Source organism: Natator depressus, chromosome 11 (assembly GCF_965152275.1).
Source record: "Natator depressus isolate rNatDep1 chromosome 11, rNatDep2.hap1, whole genome shotgun sequence".
NCBI lineage: Eukaryota > Metazoa > Chordata > Testudines > Cheloniidae > Natator > Natator depressus.
This window is the reverse complement of record NC_134244.1, coordinates 81,002,982-81,016,007: the sequence shown is the minus strand read 5'-3', so window position 1 is coordinate 81,016,007 and position 13,026 is coordinate 81,002,982. Positions and strand designations below refer to the sequence as shown.

At 56.5% G+C, this 13,026-nt stretch overlaps 2 long non-coding RNA genes across 3 annotated transcripts; one reads left to right on the top strand and one right to left on the bottom strand.

Annotated features, from left to right (window-relative positions):
* Positions 1–3,287: 3,287 nt before the first annotated feature.
* On the bottom strand, positions 3,288–8,456 carry LOC141995667 (uncharacterized). Of its 2 annotated transcripts, none has more exons than XR_012641385.1 (3): positions 8,021–8,456; positions 4,499–5,616; positions 3,288–3,910 (listed from the first exon to the last, which is right to left on the bottom strand). It is a non-coding gene; the product is annotated as an uncharacterized LOC141995667 (long non-coding RNA). The 2 variants fall into 2 exon arrangements; XR_012641386.1 differs by lacking the exon at positions 8,021–8,456 and adding an exon at positions 7,705–7,952.
* LOC141995668 (uncharacterized) lies at positions 8,230–11,508 on the top strand. The gene is made up of 3 exons (XR_012641387.1): positions 8,230–8,411; positions 9,365–9,478; positions 10,955–11,508. It is a non-coding gene; the product is annotated as an uncharacterized LOC141995668 (long non-coding RNA).
* The last annotated feature ends 1,518 nt before the right edge of the window (positions 11,509–13,026 follow it).

Below are 13,026 nucleotides of genomic sequence, written 5' to 3'. Positions count from 1 at the left end.
GCCTTGCTTGAACCCACTTCACATCCACAGCCCAGACGATTGCTGGATCACTGCAGGGCCGAGAAACCCCAGTCATGTCCAAGACCCCCGAGTGCTCAGTTCCGCACAGATGCGGAACAAAAGGATGGAAGCTATCCCCAGAGAGCCCATGGTGCCCCACACCCAGCTCTGGAGATGGGCCCTGCCCCCCAGGACCTTTCAGCCCAGCCAGCGAGTTGGAGCAGCCTCCCTGGCATCCTGTAGTGTCGTCAGGGCTCCCAGGGGGTAGCTGGGCCTATGTCCCAGGGCCAATCTGCTTGCTTCCCGGGCACCTCAGCTCAGCCCGAATGCCCTGCCAGCATCCCCTCCTGGTTCCCGTGCCCCCTGCCTGGACCTTCTCCCTTTGTGTATGTAGCCGGGCCTGAACCCTGCACCCAGGCCCAGACTCTTGCAGCCCCCAGAGGAGCCCGCTAGGCAGTGCCTCCCTGCAGGGTTTACCGCATGACACAGGTCAGCTCCGGCTCCATGCGGATCCTGGATCCCAGTGATCCCATAGGGCCTCTGGCACAGCCCCTGGGCAGGCCCCTTCATGGTGCCAGACCCACCTAGGGTATGTCTACACTACGGAATAAGGTCGAATTTATAGAAGTCGGTTTTTTAGAAATCGGTTTTATATATTCGAGTGTGTGTGTCCCCACAGAAGTGCATTAAGTGCATTAACTCGGCGGAGTGCTTCCACAGTACCGAGGCTAGAGTCGACTTCCGGAGCGTTGCACTGTGGGTAGCTATCCCACAGTTCCCGCAGTCTCCGCTGCCCATTGGAATTCTGGGTTGAGATCCCAGTGCCTGATGGGGCTGAAACATTGTCGCGGGTGGTTCTGGGTACATATCGTCAGTCCCCCCTTCCCTCCCTCCCTTCCTCCGTGAAATCAAGGGCAGACGATCGTTTCGCGCCTTTTTTCCTGAGTTACCTGTGCGGACGCCATACCACCGCAAGCATGGAGCCCGCTCAGGTAACCGTCACCGTATGTCTCCTGGGTGCTGGCAGACGCGGTACGGCATTGCTACACAGTAGCAGCAACCCATTGCCTTGTAGCAGCAGACGGTACAATACGACTGGTAGCCGTCATCGTCATGTCTGAGGTGCTCCTGGCCACGTCGGCTGGGAGCTCCTGGGCAGACATGGGTGCAGGGACTAAATTTTTGGTGACTTGACCAGGTCATTCTCTTTAGTCCTGCAGTCAGTCGTATTGAACCGTCTAATGGTGAGCAGGCAGGCAATACGGATTGCTAGCAGTCGTATTGTACCATCTTCTGCCGGGCAGGCAAGAGATGACAATGGCTAGCAATCGTATTGTACCATCTTCTGCCGGGCAGGCAAGAGATGAGGATGGCTAGCAGTCGTACTGTACCATCTTCTGCCGAGCAGCCATGAGATGTGGATGGCTTGCAGTCCTTCTGCACCGTCTGCTGCCAGCCAAAGATGTAAAAGATAGATGGAGTGGATCAAAACAAGAAATAGACCAGATTTGTTTTGTACTCATTTGCCTTCTCCCCTGTCTAGGGGACTCATTCCTCTAGGTCACACTGCAGTCACTCACAGAGAAGGTGCAGCGAGGTAGATCTAGCCATGTATCAATCAGAGGCCAGGCTAACCTCCTTGTTCCAATAAGAACAATAACTTAGGTGCACCATTTCTTATTGGAACCCTCCGTGAAGTCCTGCCTGAACTACTCCTTGATGTAAAGCCACCCCCTTTGTGGATTTTAGCCCCCTGAAGCCAACCCTGTAAGCCGTGTCGTCAGTCGCCCCTCCCTCCGTCAGAGCAACGGCAGACAATCATTCCACGCCTTTTTTCTGTGCGGACGCCATACCAAGGCAAGCATGGAGTCCGCTCAGCTCACTTTGGCAATTAGGAGAACATTAAACACCACCCGCATTATCCAGCAGTATATGCAGCACCAGAACCTGGCAAAGTGCTACCGGGCGAGGAGGCGACGTCAGCGTGGTCACGTGAGTGATCAGGACATGGACACAGATTTCTCTGAAAGCACGGACCCTGCCAATGCATGCATCATGGTGCTAATGGGGCAGGTTCATGCTGTGGAACGCCAATTCTGGGCTCGGGAAACAAGCACAGACTGGTGGGACCGCATAGTGTTGCAGGTCTGGGACGATTCCCAGTGGCTGCGAAACTTTCGCATGCGTAAGGGCACTTTCATGGAACTTTGTGACTTGCTTTCCCCTGCCCTGAAGCGCATGAATACCAAGATGAGAGCAGCCCTCACAGTTGAGAAGCGAGTGGCGATAGCCCTGTGGAAGCTTGCAACGCCAGACAGCTACCGGTCAGTTGGGAATCAATTTGGAGTGGGCAAATCTACTGTGGGGGCTGCTGTGATGCAAGTAGCCCACGCAATCAAAGATCCGCTGATATCAAGGGTAGTGACCCTGGGAAATGTGCAGGTCATAGTGGATGGCTTTGCTGCAATGGGATTCCCTAACTGTGGTGGGGCCATAGACGGAACCCATATCCCTATCTTGGCACCGGAGCACCAAGCCGGCGAGTACATAAACCGCAAGGGGTACTTTTCAATAGTGCTGCAAGCTCTGGTGGATCACAAGGGACGTTTCACCAACATCAACGTGGGATGGCCGGGAAAGGTACATGACGCTCGCATCTTCAGGAACTCTGGTCTGTTTCAAAAGCTTCAAGAAGGGACTTTATTCCCAGACCAGAAAATAACTGTTGGTGATGTTGAAATGCCTATATGTATCCTTGGGGACCCAGCCTACCCCTTAATGCCATGGCTCACAGGCAGCCTGGACAGCAGTCAGGAGCTGTTCAACTACCGGCTGAGCAAGTGCAGAATGGAGGTAGAATGTGCATTTGGACGTTTAAAGGCGCGCTGGCGCAGTTTACTGACTCGCTTAGACCTCAGCGAAACCAGTATTCCCACTGTTATTACTGCTTGCTGTGTGCTCCACAATATCTGTGAGAGTAAGGGGGAGACGTTTATGGCGGGGTGGGAGGTTGAGGCAAATCGCCTGGCTGCTGGTTACGCGCAGCCAGACACCAGGGCGGTTAGAAGAGCACAGGAGGGTGCGGTACGCATCAGAGAGGCTTTGAAAACCAGTTTCATGACTGGCCAGGCTATGGTGTGAAAGTTCTGTTTGTTTCTCCTTGATGAAACCCCCCGCCCCTTGGTTCACTCTACTTCCCTGTAAGCTAACCACCCTCCCCTCCTCCCTTTGATCACCGCTTGCAGAGGCAATAAAGTCATAGTTGCTTCACATTCATGCATTCTTTATTCATTCATCACACAAATAGGGGGATGACTACCAAGGTAGCCCAGGAGGGGTGGTGGAGGAGGGAAGAAAAATGCCACACAGCACTTTAAAAGTTTACAACTTTAAAATTTATTGAATGACAGCCTTCTTTTTTTTGGGCAATCCTCTGTGGTGGAGTGGCTGGTTGGCCGGTGGCCCCCCCACCGCGTTCTTGGGCGTCTGGGTGTGGAGGCTATGGAACTTGGGGAGGAGGGCGGTTGGTTACACAGGGGCTGTAGTGGCAGTCTGTGCTCCAGCTGCCTTTGCTGCAGCTCAACCATACACTGGAGCATACTGGTTTGGTCCTCCAGCAGCCTCAGCATTGAATCCTGCCTCCTCTCATCACGCTGCCGCCACATTCGAGCTTCAGCCCTCTCTTCAGCCCGCCACTTACTCTCTTCAGCCCGCCACCTCTCCTCCTGGTCATTTTGTGCTTTCCTGCAGTCTGACATTATTTGCCTCCACGCATTCGTCTGTGCTCTGTCAGTGTGGGAGGACAGCATGAGCTCGGAGAACATTTCATCTCGAGTGCGTTTTTTTTTCTTTCTAATCTTCACTAGCCTCTGGGAAGGAGAAGATCCTGTGATCATTGAAACACATGCAGCTGGTGGAGAAAAGAAAAGGGACAGCGGTATTTAAAAAGACACATTTTATAAAACACTGGCTACACTCTTTCAGGGTAAACCTTGCTGTTAACATTACATACATAGCACATGTGCTTTCGTTACAAGGTCGCATTTTGCCTCCCCCCACCGCGTGGCTACCCCCTCAACCCTCCCCCCTCCCTGTGGCTAACAGCGGGGAACATTTCTGTTCAGCCGCAGGCAAACAGCCCAGCAGGAACGGGCTCCTCTGAGTGTCCCCTGAAGAAAAGCACCCTATTTCAACCAGGTGACCATGGATTATATCTCACTCTCCTGAGGATAACACAGAGAGATAAAGAACAGATGTTGCTTGAACGCCAGCAAACATACACTGCAATGCTTTGTTGTACAATGATTCCCGAGTACGTGTTACTGGCCTGGAGTGGTAAAGTGTCCTACCATGAAGGACGCAATAAGTCTGCCCTCCCCAGAAACCTTTTGCAAAGGCTTTGGGAGTATATCCAGGAGAGCCGCGAATGCCAGGGCAAAGTAATCCTTTCACATGCTTGCTTTTAAACCATGTATAGTATTTTAAAAGGTACACTCACCGGAGGTCCCTTCTCCGCCTGCTGGGTCCAGGAGGCAGCCTTGGGTGGGTTCAGGGGGTTCTGGCTCCAGGTCCAGGGTGAGAAACAGTTCCTGGCTGTCGGGAAAACCGGTTTCTCCGCTTGCTTGCTGTGAGCTATCTACAACCTAGTCATCATCATCATCTTCTTCGTCCCCAAAACCTGCTTCCGTATTGCCTCCATCTCCATTGAAGGAGTCAAACAACACGGCTGGGGTAGTGGTGGCTGAACCCCCTAAAATGGCATGCAGCTCATCATAGAAGCGGCATGTTTGGGGCTCTGACCCGCAGCGGCCGTTCACCTCTCTGGTTTTCTGGTAGGCTTGCCTCAGCTCCTTAAGTTTCACGCAGCACTGCTTCGGGTCCCTGTTATGGCCTCTGTCCTTCATGCCCTGGGAGATTTTGACAAAGGTTTTGGCATTTCGAAAACTGGAACAGAGTTCCGATAGCACGGATTCCTCTCCCCATACAGCGATCAGATCCCGTACCTCCCGTTCGGTCCATGCTGGAGCTCTTTTGCGATTCTGAGACTCCATCATGGTCACCTCTGCTGATGAGCTCTGCATGGTCACCTGCAGCTTGCCACGCTGGCCAAACAGGAAATGAGATTCAAAAGTTCGCGGTTCTTTTCCTGTCTACCTGGCCAGTGCATCTGAGTTGAGAGTGCTGTCCAGAGCGGTCAAAATGGAGCACTCTGGGATAGCTCCCGGAGGCCAATACCGTCGAATTGTGTCCACAGTACCCCAAATTCGACCCGGCAAGGCCGATTTAAGCGCTAATCCACTTGTCAGGGATGGAGTAAGGAAATCGATTTTAAGAGCCCTTTAAGTCGAAATAAAGGGCTTCATCGTGTGGACGGGTGCAGGTTTACATCGATTTAATGCTGCTAAATTCGACCTAAAGTCCTAGTGTAGACCAAGGCCTAGTGTCTCACTCTGTGACTAGGGTAAGTGACGTGGCTTGACCGCCTCCTGGGACCGAACCTGGGAGTCTTCAGCCCCCCTGCTTCACTTTGGGAGCCCCCTTCAGCGAGTCCACCTGGGTTGGACACCAGGGAGAGCCTTGTGCCTCCAAAGGGAGTGTTCACCCTGCTGCAAACATCTGCAGGGACAGCAGAAGGGTTTGTTAGCTGGCTGGACCACAGAGCAGACAGTCCTTGGTTAGCACAGAGAGCTACAAGCGTGGTAAGCCCTTAGCCCTTGGACCCCTTTTGTCCCAGCTTCCGGCCACCCACACGCTGCAACCCTCTACCTAACCCCTCCTGAGCCCTTTGCTCCCCAACTGGTTACACCCAGCTGGCTTTCTGCTGAGGGGTCGGCCACCCATGGTCGTTAGGTGCTAGGTACCAAAGGTCTCAGTAATTAGAGTGGCCATTATCTTCTCCCACCCTCCACAGACATGGGGCCGAGGCCCCACAGCTGGCATCCATCACAGCTGAATCTCTGGGTCCCACGACCTAGTTAACCGTGCAGCATGTAGGGGAAACTGAGGAACACACAGTATTCATACAAAATATTACAGAAAATTCCCATTCCATGACAGCCCACAAATGTCTAATGTGCACAGAACATCCCAGGGGGAGGAGAATGCCACCCTGACCCAGGGCCCCAATTTCCCACTGCTCAAATCCAGACTGGCCCTTAGGGCTCTCAGCTCTGGGAGGGAGTTTGGGGTCCGGAGGGGTGTGTGGGAAAGAGTTTGGGGGTTGCAGGCTCTGGGAGGGAGTTTGGGGGAGGGGATGGGGGTGCAGGCTCGGGGAGGGAGTTTGGGGAAGGGGAGGGGGGTGCAGGCTCGGGGAGGGAGTTTGGGGGAGGGGAGGGGGGTGCAGGCTCGGGGAGGCGGGGTGGGGGAAGGGAGGGGATGGGGTGCAGGCTCTGGGAGGGAGTTTGGGGGAGGGGGTGGGGGTGCAAGCTCGGGGAGGGGGGTAGAAGAGGGGTGGGGGTGCAGGCTCGGGGAGGGGGGTAGGAGGGGATGGGGGTGCAGGCTCTGGGAGGGAGTTTGGGGGAGGGAGTGGGGGTGCAGGCTCGGGGAGGGGGGGTGCGGAGCTCTCCTGGGGCACCTAGGCGGGGCGGGCCGGGAGGTCTCCAGCCCAGCTGCCCCCAGGCACCGCCCCCACCGGTTCCCATTGGACGCAGGGGGCTGGGGGCGGGGCCAAGACCCACCCCCAGGGGTCCGCAGCCAGGTGGAGCGAGGCCCCGCTGCGCGGCCGGCGGCGAGGGGGGCCCGGGCTGTTTGAAATGGCCTGGGGGGGGGCAGGCACCAGGGGCCCAAAGGGGGGGTGCGCCCCCGGCGCCCCATAACCCGTCCCCCCCGGCAGGCGGGGGCCGAGTCTCGCTCACCTTTGGGGGGCGCGGGGGGTCCCCGCGAGGAGACGGGCCTGGGCCGGGCCGGGCCAGCAGCAGCGGGGGGGTTGCGGGACACGGGCGGGGCCGGGCTGAACGCCGCAGTGAATCCGATTCACTTCCTGCCCAGGGACCCATTTCCACGGGACACGGAGCCCGCGGCTGCCTCCATTGTAGGCTGGGCTCACAGCCGGGCGGAGCCGCTGCTGGTCCCCGCGGAGGGTGCGGGGAGAGCCCGGCACGGACCCCCCCTCTGGGCCCGGCCGGGGGGACCCAGCCCCGGGCTCCGCCCGCCCCAGCCCCCACCCGGGGCCCGCAGGTGAGGGGCGGAGGCAGCGGGAGCCATGGGGGTTCCCAGCTCTGCTCTCCCCCCCCATTCCCAGCAGCCCCCCGCCCCGGGGCAGTGCCTGGCCTGGGGGGGCGGGGAGAGGAAAAGCCAGGTCCTGCTGCTGGGGGGACGCGCTGCCTGGAACAGGGTGGGGGGTCCCCCAACGCGGCTCTTTGGATCCTGCTCCTTTCTAGCAGTGGGGTCGGGGACTCTGTGCCTGCCAAGGGTTAATATGGGAGGCTGAGATTCAGTCGGGGTGTTTTTAGCAAAAGTCCTGGACAGGTCACAGTAATAAACAAAAATTCAGGGCCTGTGACCTGTCTCTGCCTTTTGCTATAAATCCCCCGACTGAAGCTCTACTCCTGAGCCCCACTGCTCCCCAGGGCCCCTGCTCCAGCGGTGGGGGCTGGCTGCCCAGCAGGCTGTTGCTCTGAGGCCCCCACGGCTGCCCCCAAGCCCACTGCTCCAGCCACCCTCGGGGACGGGTGCTGCTCAGGCGCTCCCCGGGGTCAGCCATACCAGCCACTACTCAGGCGCTCCTCACAGCCAGCTGCCCGGGGCCCGGCCTGTGGCCAGCTGCACTGGCCTGCGGAAGTCACGGAATCGCAGCCTTATTGAGATGGTCTTGGTGGCTTCGGTCCTGGTGGGAGGGTTCGTGTGCGCACCACAATAAAGTGACCAAGGGTTTTCCCATCATGGCCGCGTCTCAAGCTCCTGTCTGCAGGGAAAAAGCTGGGGACCGGTGGGGAGAATGCGGTTGTGAAATGGACTAAAGCCCCGTCGGAAACCTCCGCATTCGCCCTCCCACCCTGACCGGCTGCCGAATAACACTCACGTTTCACGGCAGGTCTCTCCGTTCTTCCCGGGGAAGTGGCGGGGAAATGGTCGAGGCGTAGCTGGCTCGGGTGAGAGATTTTCAGGAGCCTGCTGGTGGGTCTGTGATGGTGGGGGCAGGACGGGGCAAACCTGCTGCTACATGTCCTGCCTGAGGCCTGATTTCTGGAACGCCCCCAGGTGTGGGGGGGAGGGTGAAGGGGCCCATTTCTGGAGGTGAAAACAACCCCTTCCTGTACAGGACTGAGAAAATGGACCAGACTCCCACTGCTGCAGCCTGAACCTGTTAGTCCAAGGCTGCTGTGAAACATGAAGGGAGATGCCCTGTCTCTTCGGATCCAGCTGCTGGGAATCGAGAGATTGTTGGGATTCCTGTCCTCTGGCTAGTAGGGGTGAGATAAATGTAAGGCCCCCCCGCCACCACCTCTGCTGGGGTGGGGATAAAGAGCTCTCTCTTTCCCTCCAGCCCCTGAAACCTGCTGGCTTCTCTGTGCAGGGTAGGGGTGGCTGCCCCTCCCAGAGCTTCCTCTTCTTTCGGCACTCCTCCGCTATTTATAATGGGATTGTGGCTGGGGCACCAGGTTCTGAGTTTGTTACAGACAGCGGTGACCTTCGAGGAGGTGGCTGTGTATTTCACCCAGGGGCCGGGGGCTCGGCTGGACCCCGGTCAGAGAGCCCTCTACGGGGACGTCACAGAATTCTGAGACCGTGACCTCGCTCGGTCAGGGATTCCTGCCCCCTTACTTATTAGAAGCTGTGGGATTTCTGATATGCCCAGTTTCACTTCTGCTCGGGGTTCTTCCATGGGCGCATCAGGGAATTGAGTCCCAAAGGCTGTAGATCCTAAGGGAAAGTGACTTTCACCTCCACACTACCACCCATGAGACAGGGGAGTCAGAGATGTAATGTAGACGCTACTTCATCCCAATCCCTCCAGCTGTCAAGAAGCATGACAGTTATCAGCGCATGTTAATTCTCATTTGCACACAAAATTCCTGCTTTCAATTCCTGAGACTTGCTCCATCTATGGAAGGGCCCTGGCTTCTGCAGGTTCAGACACAGGCAAGTGTTTCATATCAGCCGTGTCTGAGTCAGCAAGTCCCCCAGAGCATACAGATCCTGGAAATTCCTCCTTGGGATGGGACACAACCCCTGCCCCCCCCCCCATCCTCCCCACCCTATGCAGACCTCTGCTTTTGCCAAGTGGGTTCAGTGGCCACGTTCCCATCCATTTGGATTCCGTGTAACCCCCTTCATGGCGTGGGGCCCGGTTATAATCAGAGATGGTTCCTTGTGAGAAATCCTGAGTGCACTCTGATCTCATCTGATTTCACCCCACGAGCAGGAGTCCCCATACCCAGACCTGACACGGTCACCCAGCTGGAACGGGGGGAAGAGCTGCGGGTCCCGGCTCTCCAGGGCTCTGAAGAAAGGGAGATCCCAAGAGGCGCCCATGCAGGTGAGAGTTGGTGAAAGTGAGACAAACTGTCCATTAAGTGAAGGAAAAAGCTGGGTCTCTTACACAAATGTGCTGCGAGTAAGGTCCTCCGATTCTGGCTCATCTCACCCCAGCCAGGGTTGTGGCCAGCAGGTCCAGTACCGGGTTTACAGTGGCACCAGGCCCACACTTGGAAGGGGCCCCGGTGCCTGGAATGTTACCCCTCCTGCCTCTGCCTGCATCCCCAGGCTCGCCCCTGCTCAGCTTCTTCCCCCTGAGACCCTGCCTGCTGCTTGCTCCTCTCCGCCCCGGCCCCTTCCCTCCTCCCCTCAACTTGCCGCTCTCTCCTTTCTGCCCCCTGGCTGCCCCCGCCTGCCGCTCTCTCCTCTCTGCCCCCTGGCCCCCCCCACCTGCCGCTCTCTCCTCTCTGGCCCTCCCCATAACCCCCACCTGCCACTCTTCCCTCTCCATCCCCTGGTCCCACCCGCCTGCCACTCTCTGCCCCCTGGCCCCGCCTCACCACTTGTTCCAGAAGTGACACACTGGGAGGACAAGTGGGGGCTCAGTTGGCCCCCCCACGATTTCTGCTTGGCGGGCCATGGGGGAGGGAAAGAGGCTCTGTCCTCCCCAGGCAGCCACCACCCAGAACAGAGCGGCTGGTGTGCAGAGTAGCTGGTCCTACCCCTTCCGCTCCTTGCCCAGGCCTGGCTGGCAGGGACAGGGGCCAAGTGAGCCTGAAATGTGCCGGGGGTGGAGGGAGCTGCTTCTCTCTGCCCCATGGCCCCTCCCCTCACCCGCTGCTCACTTCCCTCTCCTTGTCCACTTCCTGCTCACTTCTTGCCACCTCCTGGCCACTCCCCCTGCCCACTACTTGCTCCCCTCCACCCCCTTTCCCCCGTCACTCACCCTTAAGGCATAGCCCTCCCACTTTTAAAAGTGATGGGGCCATGGCCCTCTGACCACCCCACATTGCGGCACCCCCAGTGCCAGGTGTCAAGTTTTCGACCAGAAAGTCGAGGCAAAAAGGGGACCTGGCAGTGTCTGGTCAGCACTGCTGACCGGACACTAAATGTCCGGATATGGGAGTAACCTCAGCCAGCCTCCTCACCGGAGGGGCGGGAAGAGCAGCGGTTTCTGCCTGGAGGAGCTGCAGCTCAGCTGGAGAGAGAGAACTGGCTCCCAAGGACCCGGCTCCTGCAGAAGGAAGTAGGTGCCAGCTCTGCACTGCCCCGGGGGATCCTGTCCACCCCTCCCCCCGCCTTGTTGTGCTTGCCCCCAGCACCTGCCTCGCTCCAGATGTGGACTGCCCCTCCCTGCCCCACCCCACTGTGCTCTTGCCCCGGCCCCTGCCTCACTCCAGCTGGGGACTGACCCTTCCGCCCACCTGCCACACTGTGCTTGTCCCCGGCCTCTGCCTCGCTCCAGGGACCTACCTGGGCTCCCTCCACATACACACTCTGCCCTTTCATTTTCTTTCCACGCTGCATTTGTTTCCAGGAAGGCACGTGGCATCGGAAGGTCAGCAGCGTATGTGCACACGCTGCAATCTGCCGCAGGCGTGAGTGAGGTGCAGGGCGGGAGACCGTAAATAGAGGAGAACGAACAGACCAGTCCCAGCGATAAAGAAAATAAACGATGAAAAAACATTTACGTGGTGCTCGGAAACAGAGGCGTAGAGCAGAAGTTGAAGAGCAGAAGGCAGAACTGCATTGCATAAGCAGTTACTTCATTAATAACAGCAGAGAGGCTGCCGGTGACCATACTAATCCTACTAGCTGCGCTAGTCGTGACGATGAGTGTGTAATTGATACTGGTACAGTGGCGGGTCCAGCCTACGTTGGACATGGTTCTGAAGATCAGGCTGTTTCTTCTGACGAAATCCTCTCATCAAAGAAAGAACCCAGTGATAACCTGCTGCTGCAAAACACACTAGTACGATTGCCTTCCTCCGATGCCGCTCTCTGGACGGTTGATGCTTTCACCCAACAGTACTGCATAGACGTGGGCCCTGATTTCTGCCGAAATCGCGATGGAAAATATGCAATGTCATCAAGACAACATAAGTTTTCTCTCTGGTCTCTGTCTGGTTCTTTGATTGTTTTTGTCTGTGACCTGGCTCATTTTGCGAGGTGTGAATTAATTAAGGTGGTAGGATTGGTTAGAGAATTTTGTTACACTATGTTAGGATTGGTTTGTAACATTTTAGTACAATGATTGGTTACAGTACAGCTAAGCAAGGCTCAATTTTCACTATCTAAAGTGGGGTCCAAAAGGAAGTTCTTGGGAACCAACTCCAGGACACAGCTCCAAGGTCAGAGCTGCCAGACCTCAACACCCAGCCTCCCGAGATGACCTGGTCCTGAGTGTCCAGCAGGGAAAAGTTATCTGCCTTTTTGGGACTGGGAGTAGTGAGCATTTTAGGGTTAATGGATGCTTTTTTGGGTAATAACTGTTGCTGACGAGAGGGCAAGTAGGATATTACTGTGAAAGGCTATGTCACTGGTAAGAGACCCCCAAACCCGCAGTGTCAGGCTCCGCCTGAGCCCTTGGCATGGGGAAAGGGCGGGTGCCTACATTAAGAGGCTTACGCCTTGAGCCCTAGGGCCAGGGTAAAGGTGGGTGGCCCTTACCTTACCGAGTGTCTCTTCAAGCTAAAACTGCTGTAGAACGGGAGATCCAGGATATGTTACAGATGGGGGTAATCCGCCCCTCTGAAAGTGCATGGGCATCTCCAGTGGTTCTAGTTCCCAAACCAGATGGGGAAATACGTTTTTGCGTGGACTACCGTAAGCTAAATGCTGTAACTCGCCCAGACAACTATCCAATGCCACGCACAGATGAACTATTAGAGAAACTGGGATGGGCCCAGTTCATCTCTACCTTGGACTTAACCAAGGGGTACTGGCAGGTACCGCTAGATGAGTCTGCCAAGGAAAGGTCAGCCTTCACCACACATCTCGGGCTGTATGAATTTAATGTACTCCCTTTCGGGCTGCAAAATGCACCCGCCACCTTCCAAAGACTTGTAGATGGTCTCCTAGCGGGATTAGGAGAATATGCAGTCGCCTACCTTGACGATGTGGCCATATTTTCGGATTCCTGGGCAGACCACCTGGAACATCTACAAAAAGTCCTTGAGCGCATAAGGGAGGCAGGACTAACTGTTAAGGCTAAGAAGTGTCAAATAGGCCTAAACAGAGTGACTTACCTTGGACACCAGGTGGGTCAAGGAACTATCAGCCCCCTACAGGCCAAAGTGGATGCTATCCAAAAGTGGCCTGTCCCAAAGTCAAAGAAACAGGTTCAATCCTTCTTAGGCTTGGCCGGTTATTACAGATGATTTGTACCGCACTACAGCCAAATCGCCGCCCCACTGACAGACCTAACCAAAAAGAAACAGCCAAATGCTGTGCAGTGGACCGCAAAGTGTCAGAAGGCCTTTAACAAGCTTAAAGCGACACTCAAGTCTGACCCTGTACTAAGGGCCCCAGACTTTGACAAACCGTTCCTAGTAACCACAGATGCGTCCGAGCGTGGTGTGGGAGCAGTTTTAATGCAGAAAGGACCTG